This window comes from Meriones unguiculatus, chromosome 1 (assembly GCF_030254825.1).
Source record: "Meriones unguiculatus strain TT.TT164.6M chromosome 1, Bangor_MerUng_6.1, whole genome shotgun sequence".
NCBI lineage: Eukaryota > Metazoa > Chordata > Mammalia > Rodentia > Muridae > Meriones > Meriones unguiculatus.
In genome coordinates, this window is record NC_083349.1 from 57,917,583 (window position 1) to 57,934,268 (window position 16,686).

The following is a 16,686-nucleotide window of genomic DNA, read 5'->3' on the forward strand; positions in this document are numbered from 1 at the left end:
ATAAAAAAAATTAAATTAAATTTAAAAAAATCCAAGCACAAATATTTTCTGTCTTTCCTTATTCTGCTTCCTGTTTAGATGACTCCCTTGCTATCATACTTAGTATACTAAGACTTTTTACCACAGACGAGTGGAAAGGAAGCTGAAAAACTGGTTAGAAACAAATTCAAGGTTCGTGCTTTTTATCTTTCATGCTTCGAAGAAATGTCGAAAGCTCTGAATCAAAGAAGTTGCTTACTAAAGTCCATTCACTCAAATAACTCTGGCAGTTATTTGTACCGGGAACACTTAGGGCAGCTAGAGATCAAAGAAGCCCATTATCTATCACTGTCTGCTGTAATAAAGCACAACATTGTCAAGAAAGAAGTTTCCAGAAGTAATAATAGCTATACATAGTGTCCAATAAAACATGGAAATTAGAAGAAGCGTTCCTTAAGACATGAGGTAAGTGGTAAACATTATAACAAAGACAGAGAACCACAGGAAAATTTTTATAGCTTGAATCTCAGAAGATTTCAAAAGGCTCTTGTACTCATGGCTTGATTGCCAGCTGATGGAGTTTGGGGAAGTGACAGAATTCTAAGGGCTTTGATGCAAATAATGAATTAATCTCTTGATGGATTAATTATATGCTAGCACTGATGAGAAATACTACAATGTAAGATGTGGAGTCATGTTTAAAACAAAGTAGGTCAGTGGAATGCTCTTAAAAGACAGACATTTTCCCGCACCATCATCATTCTCTGCTTCCTGCATGCCATGCTATGGAATTCTTCAACATGCTCCATCTCCATAAGGTCCTTCTTAATTAGTCTCAGGACCATAAGGAATGGAGCCAAACAACTATGGAATCAAACCTCTAAAACTGTAAATAAAAACAAATCCTAAATCCCTATAATACATACTTTTTTCTCAGGAAACTCTAATTAACCCAGAAAATTGGTACCAGAGGAGTAATGTCTTTGGGACTTTCTGACAAAGTGGTTCAAAAATTTCTGGAACTGACATTTGCTCATCCATGTTCATAGCAGCCTTATTTGTCAGAGCCAAAATCTAGAAACAACACAGATGTTCCTCAATGAAGGAATGGATTCAGAAATTGTAGTACATTTACACAATGGAATACTACTCAGCAATTAAAAAAAAAAAAGAAAAAAAAAGGAAATCATGAAATTTCTGGGCAAATGGTGGGAACTAGAAAAGATCATCCTGAGTGAGCTATCCCAGAAGCAGAAAGACACACATGGTATATACTCACTTATAAGTGGATATTAGACATATAATATAGAATAAACATACTAAACTCTGTATACCTAAAGAAGCTAAGCAAGAAGGAGGACCCTGGGTAAGATGATTAATCCTCACTCAGAAAGGCAAATGGGATGGACATCAGAAGAGGGAGAAAACAGGGAACAGGACAGGAGTCTACCACAGAGGGCCTCTGAAAGACTCTACTCATGAGGGTATTAAAGCAGATCCTGAGATTCATAGCCAAAGTTTAGGCAGAGTGCAGAGAATCTTATGAAAGAAGGAGGAAATATAAAGGCCTGGAGGAGACAGGAGCTCTACAAGGAGAGCAACAGAACCAAAAAATCTGGGCACAGGGTGTTTTCTGAGATTGATATTCCAACCGAGGACCATTCATGGAGATAATCTAGAACCCCTGCACAAATGTAGCACATGGCAGGCCAGTGTTTAAGTGGGTTCCCTAATAAAGGGAACAGGGATTGTCTCTGACATGAACTCAGTGGATGGCTCTTTGATCACGTTCCCCTGAGGAGGTAGCAGCCTTACCAGGCCACAGAGGAAGACAATGCAGCCAGATCTGATGAGATCTGATAGTCTAGGATCAGATGGAAGGGGAGGAGGACCTCCCCTATCAGTGGACTTGGAGAGGGGCATGGAAGGAGATGAGGAAAAGAGGGTAGGATTGGGAGAAGATAAGGGAGGGTGCTACAGCTGCGATACAAACTGAATAAACTGTAATTCATAAAAAATAAATAAATTTTTAAAAAGAAGATTAAAATTCTGGAACTGTTGTGTGGGAAATTTTGGGAAAATTTAGAGATAAGTACTAAAGACATGCTAAAGTGCTATAAACATAGATTGATCAATGATTATGGTGGGAACTGTGAAGACTTTACATATCCATAAGAATGTGTAAAGACAGTCCTCATGAGGCTCCAGATGGGAATGATAACGCTACTATAAGTTACACTGGAAGTCATTTATGTTCCATTGAAGCCAAAAACTTATTTGCGTTTTATCCATACTATGACACTATGAGACACTGCATTTAAAATTGATAGGCTAATTAATATTATGGAAGAACTGTCAAAGAAGCCCAGAATTCAAGACTTGGCATGGCTTTTGCACAGTGCTTTTACCAAGTTTAGAAAGTTGTGAGTAAAAAGCAAAGCAAAAATATCCTGAAAAATATATATTGTCATTATTATACACACACAATTCCTGGAACCAAGAAAAGTATGGCTAATGTAATGACTATAGTGATAAGGCCTGTTCAACAAGAGGAAAATCATGACTGGCATTAAAAATCTAGGCAACTATCCAGAACTAGTGAAGTTAGCTCTGGAAACTTGGTGGCAAACCTACAATCATCACTTTACTAAACCAGTATAATCCCTAACTACACTCTAAATACTTGTTCTTACATCCACATCACCCCTTATCAAGAAAATTTTTCTTTGCAACAGAAGGAGACCATTAAACAACACTACAACCAATCAGAGTGCAAAGTTGTAGAGCTCAGTCCCAAAAGATACATCTACAATAAAGCTCCTGTACCTAAGGCCCATTTAACACTGCAGAAGAAAGGACAAAAAGAGCCAGGGGATCCAGGAGGTTGCTGGAAAAGTATCTCAACTGTTAGCTGACTTTGATTCTTTGTGACATACTATCCAGAGATGGTGGTAATGAATCATATGGAAGTCCTATATATATATATATATATTTTTTTTTTTTTTTGAGAAACCTCTGTTCTTATTTCCTTTGTGGCTGTACTTATGTACATTCCTACCAGCAGTATATAAAAGGTTCCTTTATCTCTAAATCCTCACCATTTGGGGGGGGGGGGTGATGGTAGACATTTTGATGAGGGTAAGATGGACTCTCAATATAAATTTAATTTGCATTTCCATATAGATAAAATTGATATTTTTCATGTATTTATTAGCTGTTAAGATTTCTTCATATAAAAATTCCATTTTACTTGTCTGTTTCTTGCCCATTCATTTCTTCTAGATTTCTTGCCTATGATTTGTTCTTTTGTCGTTTTAAGTTCTTTTTTTTTTTCACTTCCCTGCATGAATTTCTCTTTATTTAGTGTTTCAAAAAGAGGTCCTAGGAAAATGAAAATTATTTTAAAACAATGGTCTCTGAAAAATCATAATATACTGTCACCACAAAATACAAAAGTAATGACTGACATTTTTTGGCAATAACATCTTTTTTAATTAATTTTTTTATTTTTTATATTAGTTACAGTTTATTAATTCTGTATCCCAGCTGTAGCCCTCTCCTTCATTCCCTCCCAATCCTACCCTCTCTCTCTCATCTCCTCCCTGCCCCTCTCTAAGTCCACTGATAGGCGAGGTGCTCCTCCCCTTTCATCTGACCCTAGCTTATCAGGTCTCTTCAGGACTGTCTGCAATGTCCTCTTCTATGGCCTAGCAAGGCTGCTCCTCCCTTGGGGGGTGGATGTCAAAGAGCCAGCCATTGAGTTCATGACAGAAACAGTCCCTGTTCCCCTTACTAGGGTAACCCACTTGGATACTGAGCTGCCATGGGCTACATCTGAGAAGGGATTCTGGGTTATATCCATGCATGGTCTTTATATATACTGATTATTATACAGGTACCAGATAAATAGCTGGCAAATATTTTTGTCATATTCTGTACATTGTCATTTCACTCTGTTAATTATTTCTTTTGATTTGCTGTTTTTTTTAATTTCATACAATCCCATTTGTCAATTCTTGCTATTATTTCCTGAACTGCCAGAGTCATTGTCATTGTCTGTGCACATACTGAACAATTTCCCCTAGATTTTTTTCTCTAGTAGTTTTAAAGTTCCAGGTATTACATTAAGAGTCTTTGGTTGTTTTGAATTCACTTTTACACAGAATGAGAAAGAAGAATCTAGTTAGTCTTCTACATATGTATGTCCAGTTTTCCCAACTTTGGTCCTATCATCTATTTTTTAATTTTTTATTAATTATACTTTATTCACTTTGTATCTCCCCTGTAGCTCCCTCCTTCCTCCCCTCCCAATACCTCTCTTCCTTTTCCTTCTCCACGCATGCCCCTTCCCAAGTCCACTGATAGGGAGGTCTTCTTTTCCTTCCTTCTGATCCTAGTCTATTAAGTCTCATCAGGAGTGGCTGCATTGTCTTCCTCTGTGGCCTGGTAAGCCTGCTCCCCACTCAGGGGAAGGTGATCAAAGAGCAGGCCAATCAGTTGTCAGAGACAGTCCCTCTTCCCATTACTATGGAACCCACTTGGACACTGAACTGCCATGGCTACATCTGTGCAGGGATTCTAGGTTATCTCCATGCATGGTACTTGGTTGGAGTATCATTCTTATCCAAATATATCATCACTCAAGGAAAACCTTGATACCTATCCTTCTTGCAAGCCTTATTCTTCTTTTTCAGACCTTACTAGGTCTAAAGTCTCATGTAAGATAGATAATCTAGTTCCTCTATATTGCCTTTGATGACCTCCAGGGTTGTTAAAGAAATTTTGTTGTGCTTATATAACTATACTAAGTTCCTTAAGAGTGCACGGGTAGGGAGCAATGGAAAGATGGCTCAGTGGTTAAGAGCACTGGTTAAGAGCACTGGCTGCTCTTGTGTAGCTGGAAGGAAGGGAAGAAGGCCTGTGCCTAATTCTATAGCTGCTATAGCTCCTGCCATAAAGCCAACTATATAAAGGATACTTGGTCAACATTGGCCATAGTTCAAGAGCAAGCCTCTCTGTGATGGTGAGGGCCATCATATTGTATCCTATCCTGTGAACAGAAATTACAGAGGCAAGCTTCACCAACAGAATACAAGAGATGGAAGAGAGAATCTCAGGCATTGAAGATATGATAGAAGAAACAGATACTTCAGTCAAAGAAATGTTAAATCTAAAAGCTTACTGACACAAAACATCCAGAAATCTAGAACACTATGAAAAGCCCAAACTTACAAACAATAGGAATAAAGGAAGAAAAAAATACCAGCTCAAAGACCCAGAAAATATTTTCAGCAAAATCACATAAGATAATTTTTCTAACCTAAAAGAAGAACATGCCTATAAAGGTACAAGAAGTATACAGAACACTAAGTAGACAAGAAAAGAAAAGCAACTCTCCTCACTACATAATAATCAAAACACTACACAGAACAAAAACAATAGTAAAAGCTAAAAATAAATAAAATAATAATTACACCATATTTCTCAGTGGAGGCTCTAAAAGCCAGAATGGCTTAGACAAATGTGCTGCAGACTCTATGAGACCACAGCTACCAGCCCAGATTAACATACCCAGCAAAATTTTTACTCACCATAGATGGAAAAAACAAGATATTACACGATAAAGTCAAATTTAAACAACACCTATCTACAAATTCAGCCCTACAGAATTTGCTAGAAGATAAAAATCTAAACCAAGAAGATTACCAACGTAAGCACCTTGTGGTGTTCAAGTGTCAGGCACCACCCCCAGATTACTCTAATAGCATTTCCAGCCCCCTGAGACACAGATGACCAAGATCTACCCTACAGGGAAAACAAGACAATATCAAGCCATGAAACTCCCACCAATCTCTGAGCTTGCCCCAAGATTAGGCCATAAAATCCCATCAATCCCCGGCCACCCTAGAAAACTTTCCCCAAGAAACCGTATATAAAACTTGTCACCACTCAGTTCTTTGCTGCTTCTCACACAAGCAAATGCAGTGCCCTCTTGTGTCTTCCCAATAAATCTCTTGTGTGAGGTTTGCTGTGTGATGTGATTTTGTGTTATTCCTTGGCTCCCAACTGCCAAGATATCTTTCCCTTCAGAGATGAAACAGGTGCTTTGGGAAAACCTCTTCCCTCAGAACTATACTACACCCATAAAAACACAGACAAAATAAATAAGTTCACACCAGCAAAACCAAAAAATGGAAGTGCACACACACACACACACACACACAATAACAACAACAAAATAAGAGAAATTAACAATCATTGGTCAATATAAATATCAATGGTCTCAACTCCACAAAAAAAAAAAAAACACATATTAACAGAAGGGATGTGAAAATATGATCCATCTTTCTGCTGCATACAAGAAACACACTTCAACATTAAGAATAGACATTACCTCAGGATAAAGGTTGAAAAAAGATATTCCAAGCAAAAGGACCTAAGAAGCACGCTGGTATAGCCATTTTAATATCTAAGAAAATAGACTTCAAACCAAAATTAATAAAAAGAGATGCAGAAAGAAACTACATATTCATCAAGGGAAAAAATCCCAAGATGATATCTCATCCCCTTGGCGATAGGCCAAGAGACACCTTGTTGGTGGTGGTGTTCTTATCTCATTCAGGGGCAGAGCAGATGGTAGTCCTTTGTTCATCCTAGTTTGAGCCTGGCTTGGTAGCCAAAGGTGTTTTATGCCTAGGACACATAAAATCCAAATCAGATCAAATCAAATGCAAGCAGTGCAGCATGGGAAGAGGAGTACAGAGACCTGGGACTACCCACACACCTGACCTTACGCAGATGGCATAGGCAGGCCATAGATACCCACTTGCCACCAGACCACACAGCACAGTGGAGAATGACACCCAGAAGCCTACCAGCTGCAAGGTCAGCTTAGAGTTGGAGCCACCACAATGTACAACTCTGTGGTGGATAGATGGAAGAGAACAAGAAGTAAAGCAGCTTAAGCACTGTGGAGAGAAATGAAACTGGAGACTTGAGGACGGAGAGGAGTAACCTGTTATGAGAGGCCAGCCCCACCATCTGGGACTATGGTGAGGTCCTAGCCCAAACTGCTGCTGAGGGCTATGTCTGGGTCCCTGGCTACACAGTGAAAGGGGTCAGTATCTATAACCGTGTCTCATATTGCCACTATAGAACATGGGGATGTCCCTGGTCAGGGAGCTAGTGGGGAACAGTTGGATGTCCAGGGGCTATACAGAACTGGCCCTGCCCATCACTGGTTGTGGTGTCCTGGAGAGCTAGCTCCATCTCTCAGCAGCAGCAGCAGCACTCAGGAGAGCCCTGTGCCTCACCCAGTACAGTGGAGCTGGCCCTTGTGGCAAGAGTGTGGGTAAGCCAGCCCCAAGGGTACCAGTATGGGAGAGCTGACCCTGCCACTCATCTTCGGTGAATGGTTGGAACACAAGAAAGGGCCACTCCTGCTGATCCAAAGATTCAGGATCTCCATGACACTGGGCAACAACAGGATATCTAGAAGTCCTGGTGAGGATCCAATATTGATGGTATCCCAAAAGCCAGAGATCTTAAACCAGACAAATGGCTCATTGCAATGAACATTTGCATGTGAAGACGTGTGGACAGAGGTCTGTACTATGGAAGACACTGTGACATACTACATCTTCCACAATGAGACGCTTTCTTATGCTTTGTTTTTGTTGGTTTGTTTGTTATTTTAAGGGGGATGTTGCAAAGGTGAAGTGCAGATATGAGGGGATGGAAAGATGAGTGGGACTGAGGTACATGACATGAAACTCACAAAGAATCAAAAAGTTTTTAAAAAGATATCTCATTTTTTTTCACTCAAGATTTTTTAATTATTATCATTTATTACAATTTATTCAATTTGTATCCCAGCTGTGGCTCCCTCCCTCATTTCCTCCCAATCCCACCTTTCCTCCCTCTTCTCCCCCTATGGCCCTCCCCTAATCCACTGAAAGGGGAGGTCCTCCTCCCCTTCTAGCTGACCCTAGTCTATCAGATACCCTCAGGACTGACTGCATTGTCTTCCTCTGTGGCCAGGCAAGGCTGCACACCTCAGTGGGAGGTGATCAATCTCAGTTCTTACTATCTATGCCACAACAACAAGGGCACCTAAGTGTTATGATAAACTCTATTACAGCTTCACTCACACATTGACCCGCACACACTGATAGTGGGAGACTTCAATACCCCACTCTCACCAATACACAGGTCATCCAGACAAAAACTAAACAAAGAAATGCTGGAGCTAGCAGATGCTGCAAACCAAATGGACCTACCAGATTTTTACAGAACATTTTACCCAAACACAAAAGATATACCTTCTCAACCACTCATACACTTAGACACAAAGCAAATCTTAACAGATATAAGAAAATTGAAATAACACTCTGCATCCTAGCTGACCACCACAGGTTAACAACTACAAAAACAACATAATGCTTAGAAACTCATAGAAACTGAACAACTCTCTACTGAATGAAAAATGGGTCAAGGAAGAAATTAAGAACTAAACAAACTGTCTATAATTGAATAAAAATGATTACATAACATTCCCAAACTTATGAGACACAGAGCCAGACAGTTTTAGTGCAGAATTCTACCATACTTTCAAAGAAGAGTTAACAACAATTCCCCTCAAATTATTCCACAAAATAAAAGCAGAAGAACACTGCCCAATTCATTTTATAAAGCCACTGTCACACTACTACTCAAACTACATAAAGACTAAACAAAAAAAGAGAACTGTAGATGAATTTCCCTTATGAACATTGATGAAAAAAAATACTCAACAAAATATTCTCAAACTGAATCCAAGAATGTATAAAAAAAAAGATCATCCACCATGACCAATAAGCTTCATCCCAGAAATGCAAGAATGGTTCAACATACAAAAAATAGTAAATGTAACACACCATATAAATAAACTGAAAGAAAAAAACATGATTATTTCAATAGATATGAAAAGCCTGTGACAAAATTTAGCACACCTTCATGATAAAAGTCTTGGAGTGATTATGGACACAAGGGCCATACCTAAAAATAATAAAGGCAATTTAGAGTAAGCCTATAACAAATATCAAATTAAATGAAGAGCACACAAAACAATTCCACTGAAATCAGGAACAAAACAAGGGTTCCACTCTCTCCATATCTATTCAATATAGTACTTGAAGTTTTAGATACAGCAATAAGAAAACTTCAGGAGATCAAGAAGAGACAAATTATAAAGGAAGAAGTCAAAGTATCTTTATATGCAAATGATAGGATAGTATACATAAGTGACCTTAAAATTTCCACCAGAGAACTCCTACAGCAGATAAACACTTTCAGCATTGTGACTGGATACAAAATAAACTTAAAAAAATTAGTAGCCCTCCTAGATACAAATGACAAATGGACTGAGAAAGAAATCAGGAAAAAAGTCCTTCACAATAGTCTCAATTGATATAAAATATCTTGGGGTAATTCTAACCAAGCAAGTAAAAGACTTGTGTGATTCAAAACTTCAAGTCATTGAAGAAAGAAATTGATGAAGATATCAGAAGATAGAAAGGGCTTCCATGTTTATGAATCTGTAGAATTAACATAGTAAAAATGGTCAGCCTACCAAAAGCAATCTCCGAATTCAATGAAATGCCCATAAAAAATTCCAATACAATTCTTTACAAACCTTAAAAGGGCAATTCTCAAGTTCATTTGGAAAGACAAAAACAAAAACAAACCTGAAGATAGCTAAAACAATCCTGAATGGATGTTGGATTTTGTCAAATGCCTTTTCAGCATCTAAGGAAATGATCATGTGTTTTTTTTCTGGAAAAGATTACCCTGAGTGAACTATCCCAGAAGCAAAAAGACACACACGGTATATACTCACTCATATAGATATATAATATAGGATAAACCTACTAGAATCTGTACACCTAAAGAAACTAATCAAGAGAGAGGGCTCTTGCTAAAATGCTCAATTCCTATCCAGAAAGGCAAAGAGGATGGATATCAGAAGAAGGAGAAAAGAGGGAACAAGTCAGGAGCCTGACACAGAGGACCTCTGAAAGGCTCTGCCCTGCAGCCTATCAATGCAGATGCTGAGAATTATGGGCAACTTTTGGGCAGAGTACAGGGAATCTTATGAAAGAAATGGGAAACAGTAAGATCTGGAGAGGACAGGAACTCCACAAGGAGAGCAACAGAACCAAAAAATCTGTGCACAGAGGTCTTTCCTGAGACTGATACTCCAACCAAGGACTATGCATGGAGATAACCTAAGACCCCTGCACAAATGTAGCCCATGGCAGTTCAGTATCCAAGTGGGTTCCATTGTAATAGGAACAGGGACTGTCTCTGACATGAACTGATTGGCCTGCTCTTTAATTACCTCCCCCTGAGGGGGAAGCAGCATTACCAGGCCACAGAAGAAGACAATGCAGCCACTCCTGATGAGACCTAATTGACTAGAATCAGAAGGAAGGAAAAGAAGACCTCCCCTATCAGTGAACTTAGGGAGGGGCATGCATGCAGAGGGTGGAGGAAGGGAGGGATTGGGATGGGAGGAGGAAGGAAAACACAGGGGGGTTACAAAGTGAATAAAGTGTGATTAATAAAGAATTTTTTTAAAGTAAAAAAAAAAAAAGAAGAAGAACTGAAGGAACTAGGTATTAAAAAAAACTCAAATAATCCAATTTAAAAATGGGATTCTAAACAGAGAATTCTTAATAGATAAATCACAAATGGCTGAGGAACACTAAAGAAATGGTCAATATCCTTAGCCATCAGGGGAATGGCCACCTGATTTTTTTTTTTATGTATATAAAGAAGCCAGAAATACTCACTGGAAAAAAAAAAAAAAAAAAAAACTCAGCTTCAATAAATGGTGTTGGCCAAACTGGATGTCTGCTGGATGTCTACTTTGAGATTCTATCTAACACCTGTCGGAATAATTAAGATTAAAAACAGACGTGACAGCTTATGCTGGCAAAGATGTAGAATAAAGAAAACACTCCTCCATTTCTGGTAGGAGTGCAAATTTTCACAGTCACTATGAAAATCAATATGGTGATTCCTCAGAAAATCGGGAATTGAACTAACTGAAAATTTGGCCTATGCCACCATTGGGCATATACCCAAAGAACACTTCATCCTACTTGTTCGAGTATGTTCAATGCAGCTTTATTCATAAAAGCTAGGAACTGGAAACAACCTAGATGTCCCTCAAATGAAGAATGAGAAATGAAAATGTGGTACATTTACACAACGGAGTATTACTCAGCTGTTAAAAAAAATTTTTACATAATAAGATTTGCAGGCAAATAGATACAACTAGGAAATAGAATAGATCTTATGGTGGACTGGGAGCTAATGGGGATAAGACCGAGAGGAAATAGGTAGCAGGGAAATATGGAGGAAGGGAGTCCTGGCAGAGACAACTGGAATTGGGAAGCATTGGTGGCGTAAAAACTACTGCAGTGGAAACTTCCAGGAATCCATGATGGTAAGCCTGGTGAGGACTCCTGGTAATGCAGGATATGGAGTCTGAAGTGGTCATCTATTGTAGTTAGCCAAGGAGATCCTGTGAAGTTTCTTAAACAACCCAGGCTGGTGCTAGGATAGAAGGTCACTCTGAAAACTGACACTAAGGTCCCATTGCTGATGACAGCATCTACACAGCTCACTGAGTGTGGATGAAGTTGACCTGGTACCTGCAAAGAACCCTCATTCCTACATTATAGCCTCTTTGCTGTGAGAAGATGTTCTGCAGCTAAGGAAACAGAAACCTGGACACCAACCCAGCCATGATCAGTGCTGCCTGCAAGATGTGCTGGGGGTGCAGAACTTATGGGAACAATAGACCAATGCCTTATTTCACTTGACGCCCACTCCACAAGAGGGATCACACACCCTCCAGTGCCTGGATCACCAGGAACCAGAGACAGGATAGCCCAGAGACCTAAGGGAGAGATAAACATAACTGGCCATAAACAAACTCATAGTTCAGCACCTTGTCCAGTCATCATCAGAGAGGCTTCCTCTGGCAGCAGATGGAAGCAGGTGCAAAAACCTACACTATGCAGAGGAAGAAGTATAAATTGAAGGTCTCTATCGGATCCCTCCCCTAGAAAATCAGGGAGCCCCATAGAGGAGAGAAGGAAAGATCATAGGAGTCAGAGGGGATGGAGGACACCAGAACATGACCCATGTAATCAACGAAGCAGGGCTCACATTTGCTCACAGAGACTGAAACAGCAAACATGGGGCCTACATGGGTCTATACCTGTTCCTATACATATGTTATAGCTATTAGCTTGATGTTTTTGTGGAACTCTTAACAACAGAAATGGATGTATCTCTGACTCTTTTGCCTGCTCCTGGAATACTTTTCCTCCTATTGAATTACCTTGTCCAGTAATGAATTGAGGGCTTTTGCCTTGTCTTGTTGTATCTTGTTTTGTCTTATTTGACTGTCATCTCTTGGAGAACTGCTCTTTTCTGAGGAGGAAACAGAGGAAAATGATTCTGCAGAAGAGGGTAGGTGGTGAGGAGAGCTGGGAGGAGAGTGGAGAGAGAGAAAGTGTGGTAAGGATGTATTGTATGAGAGAAGACTCTATTTTCAATTTTAAAAATGAAGGAAAAAGAATTACTGTTTGCATGTATTCCAATAAATTTCTGACAGCCAGTAGTTGTAAAGGAGGCATTTAGCTTCATCTTGACCCAGCCAACTGCCTACAAGACACTACACACACGCACGCGCACACACACACACACACACACACACACACACACAAAATCCATGTACTTAAACTTTCTGTGAATTCTATGAATTTTGTTCTTGGCCAGAAACCAACTAATTACTTCTTTCTTTCTACTTATTTGACAAATAATAAAAATGGACCCAGACAAGTTAAATAGCTTGTCCAGTGTATACCTAGTAAATCTAAGTCTAGTACCTAACTATCTAGAGCTTTGGTTTTTGGTGTGTCACATGGATTTAGCAAGTTTCTCATGCTGCTCTGCTTCCTTTCTCATGAGATACTTTTGCAACTTAATAGGATATTCAAATACTAAAACATTCAAACTCATGCTTATTTGGTGAGAGAATGATCTATACTCTGAAAGGCAGTAAGAAAGAGACTTGGGACAAGGTGGCAGTCTGGGAAACTTATAATTGCAACACAAGTTTTGGTATTAATGATGTCATTATAGAAACAATTATCTTCTTTAATAACCATGAGGAGGGATATACAGAAAAGGAAAGCCAACTTTTCTTTTCTCCCTCTTTCTTTTGAATAGTAGTTAAAGTCTAAGTCTGTTTTCTCTGGCACTTTGGATTTTCTCACTTTTTCTGAAACCACCTCCACTTTCACCATGCAACTACTTGCTGCCATGTGGCTGCTTACTAACCTCCATTGCTGAACACTCAAATTGTGTGAATTTTGCCTTCTTTTTCTCTGTATCCCTCCACCTAGTGTGGCATCCAAGATTTACGCTGGCCTGCACTGTTGTTTTCTCTCACACTCTAATGAAATTGTTCTCAAGTTTCCTACTAATTCCACTTTTAAATTTTTTATTAGTATGATTAAGAACACAAAAAAGGACCCCAACTTCCCTGGTAACATATAACATTCAATGTGAGACTCTCCCAAAGTATCCAGCACTATGAACTAAAAAATGAAAAAGGTATAGTGATCCAAAGCTGGGGGAGGGGTGTGGACACTGGAATTTTTCTTTGTGGGCATGGCCATTAATAGTTTACTCACACACACACTATATGTGACAGCATGGTCCGGTGCTTTATATTTGACTGTTAATTATTTTGTCCCCTGACATTGCTTACTATCATTTATGAGCAGACACTCAAAATGACATTTGTAACCCTTGCCTCCAAATTATCCCTATTAGCTGAATAAATTCATACCCAACTAGGCAGGGCAGAGTGAGATGGATGATACCAAAATTCTTGGACTTTGAGGACAGAAGGATCATGGAAATGAAGGAGACAAGTACAGGAGGCAAAAGAAGGAGATTTGCCAAGGGACAGGTGAAGAACCACACAGGCCAGGAGGAGTGAACTCTGAGAATGGTGTGGAGAGCAGCAGTCCAGATGGAAAGCATGTGCAAGCATGTATGGGGATATTGGATAGGGAGTATCCCAGAGAGTAACGATTAAAGCAAAGGCATGGAACGTGGGGATGGGTGATAACCAGGTAGCTTAGGGGGTTTATATCTGCCCAGCCCCAGGTAAAACAAGGCTTATCTAAAATCTAGCAGGTATCTGTGTCGTTTATTGATTTGGTAGCAGGTTAAAGAATAATACCACGTTTGACAAAATCCAACATCCATTCATGTTTAAAGTATTGGAGAGATCGGGGATACAAGGCACATACCTGAACACAGTAAAGGCAATATACAGCAAGCCTATAGCCAACATCAAACTCAATGGAGAAAAACTTAAATCATTCCCACTGATATCAGGGACAAGGCAAAGCTGTCCACTCTCTCCATCTCTTCAACATTATTCTCGAGGTCCTAGCTAGAGCATTAATTGAAGGAGATCAAGGTGATACAAATTGGAAAGGAATAAGTCAAAGTATCACTGTTTGCAAATGATATGATAGTATACCGGAATGACCCAAAAAACTCTACCAAGGAACTCCTACAGCTGATTAACACCTTCAGCAAAGTGGCTGGATACAAAATTAACTCAAAAAAATCAGTAGCACTCCTGTATACAAAGGACAAAAGGGCTGAGAAAGAAATTAGGGAAACAACACCCTTCACAATAGCCACAAATGACATAAAGTACCTTGGTGTGAACCTAACCAAGCAAGTCAAAGACTTGTATGAAAAAAATTTCGGGTTGGATACCATAAAAAGCTAAAATGTTACGCTCAGGATGCGAGGCTAAGCACTGCACTCAGGGTCAGCCGCTTTGGACCCAGAGAAGAGCATGTCTGGTTGCATGCGGGTTGATGCCCCAGGTCCCGCCTCTGAGAAAAAGGTATCAGACGGGTCTGATGCTCTTTGGGTGGATGACACCTAAACGAACATCGGTACAAAGTCCCAATTTATTTCTAATATCAGAGATCAGACCTCTACTCTTGCCTGATGTGTCTAAAACAAAAAGGGGGAACTTTAGAGAGCTGCGGAATGCTATGCCTTAAAGATGGAGCTGGTTTCCGCCTTCCACCTTCCCGATGGTGAGTGCTCTCTGTCACGAACAATTTCACATTTGGCTAAGGCTGAGGATCTGGCTTGCTTCCATGTATGTGGACCTATCTGCATTGCCCACGTGGGTTGGCTACCCAGAGGCTATTTAAGCTGTGGGCTGGCTTTCCCCAGGGTCCGAGGATTGTTCAAGGTTTCTGAATAAACTGCATTGAAAAAAAAAATTCCAGGCTCTAAAGAAAGTATTAGAAGAAGATATCAGAAGATGGAAAGATCTCCCATGCTCATGGCTTGGCAGGATTAATATAGTAAAAATGGCCATCTTACCAAAAGCAATCTACAGATTCAATGCAATTCCCATCAATTGCCAACACAATTCTTTACAGACCTTGAAAGAAAAATTCTCACCTTCATATGGAACAACAAGAAACCCAGAATTGCTAAAACAATTCTCTACAGTAAAAGATCTTCAAGAGGTATCTCCATCCCTGATCTCAAGCTGTACTATAGAGCAACAATACTAAAAACTGCATGGTACTGGCATAGAAACAGACTGGTGGATCAATGGAATCGAATAGAAGACCCTGACATAAATCCACACACTCAAAGACACCTGATTTTTGACAAAGATGCCAAATCCATTCAATGGAAAAAAGACAGCATCTTCAACAAATGGTGCTGGTCTAACTGGAAGTCTACATGGAGAAAAATGCAAATAGATCCATACTTATCACCCTGCACAAAAACTAAAGTCCAAGTGGATCGAAGACCTCAACATAAAACCAGACACACTAAACCGCATAGAAGAAAAAGTGGGGAATACCCTTGAACTCATTGGCACAGGAGAAAACTTCCTGAACAGAACACCAAAGCACAGGCTCTAAGAGCAACAATCAATAAATGGGACCTCATGAAACTGAAAAGCTTCTGTGAAGCAAAGGACACTGTCCTCAGAACAAAACGACAGCCTACGGATTGGGAAAGGATGTTCACCAACCCTGTATATGACAGAGAGCTAATATCCATTATATATAAAGAACTAAAGAAGTTAAACAGCAAAAAAAATCAAGGGATCCATTTAAAAAATGGGGAACAGAGCTAAACAGAGAATTCTCTGCAGAGGAATATAGAATGGCAGAGAAACACTTAAAGAAATGCTCAACCTCATTAGCCATCAGGGAAATGCAAATCAAAACAACCCTAAGATTTCACCTTACACCCATCAGAATGGCTAAGATCAAAAACTCAAGTGACAACACATGCTGGAGAGGTTGTAGAGAAAGGGGAACCCTTTTCCTCTGCTGGTGGGAATGTAAACTTGTACAACCACTCCGGAAATCAATCTGGCGCTTTCTCAGACAACTAGGAATAGCGCTTCCTCAAGATCCAGCTATACCACTCCTAGGCATATATCCAAAAGATGCTCAATTATACAACAAGGACATTTCCTCAACCATGTTTGTAGCAACTTTATTTGTAATAGCCAGAAGCTGGAAACAGCCCAGATGCCCCTCAACTGAAAAATGGATGCAGAAATTGTGGTAT

General features: G+C 39.7%; 1 protein-coding gene and 1 non-coding gene across 3 annotated transcripts in view; one reads left to right on the forward strand and one right to left on the reverse strand.

The window, feature by feature from the left end:
• Positions 1 to 16,686, reverse strand: part of Hpse2 (heparanase 2 (inactive)) — a 592,793-nt gene that overhangs the window by 533,000 nt on the left and 43,107 nt on the right. The gene's annotated exons all lie outside the window — the stretch shown is intronic.
• LOC132651549 (small nucleolar RNA SNORA48) lies at positions 6,543 to 6,685 on the forward strand. The gene has a single exon (XR_009589158.1). It is a non-coding gene; the product is annotated as a small nucleolar RNA SNORA48 (small nucleolar RNA).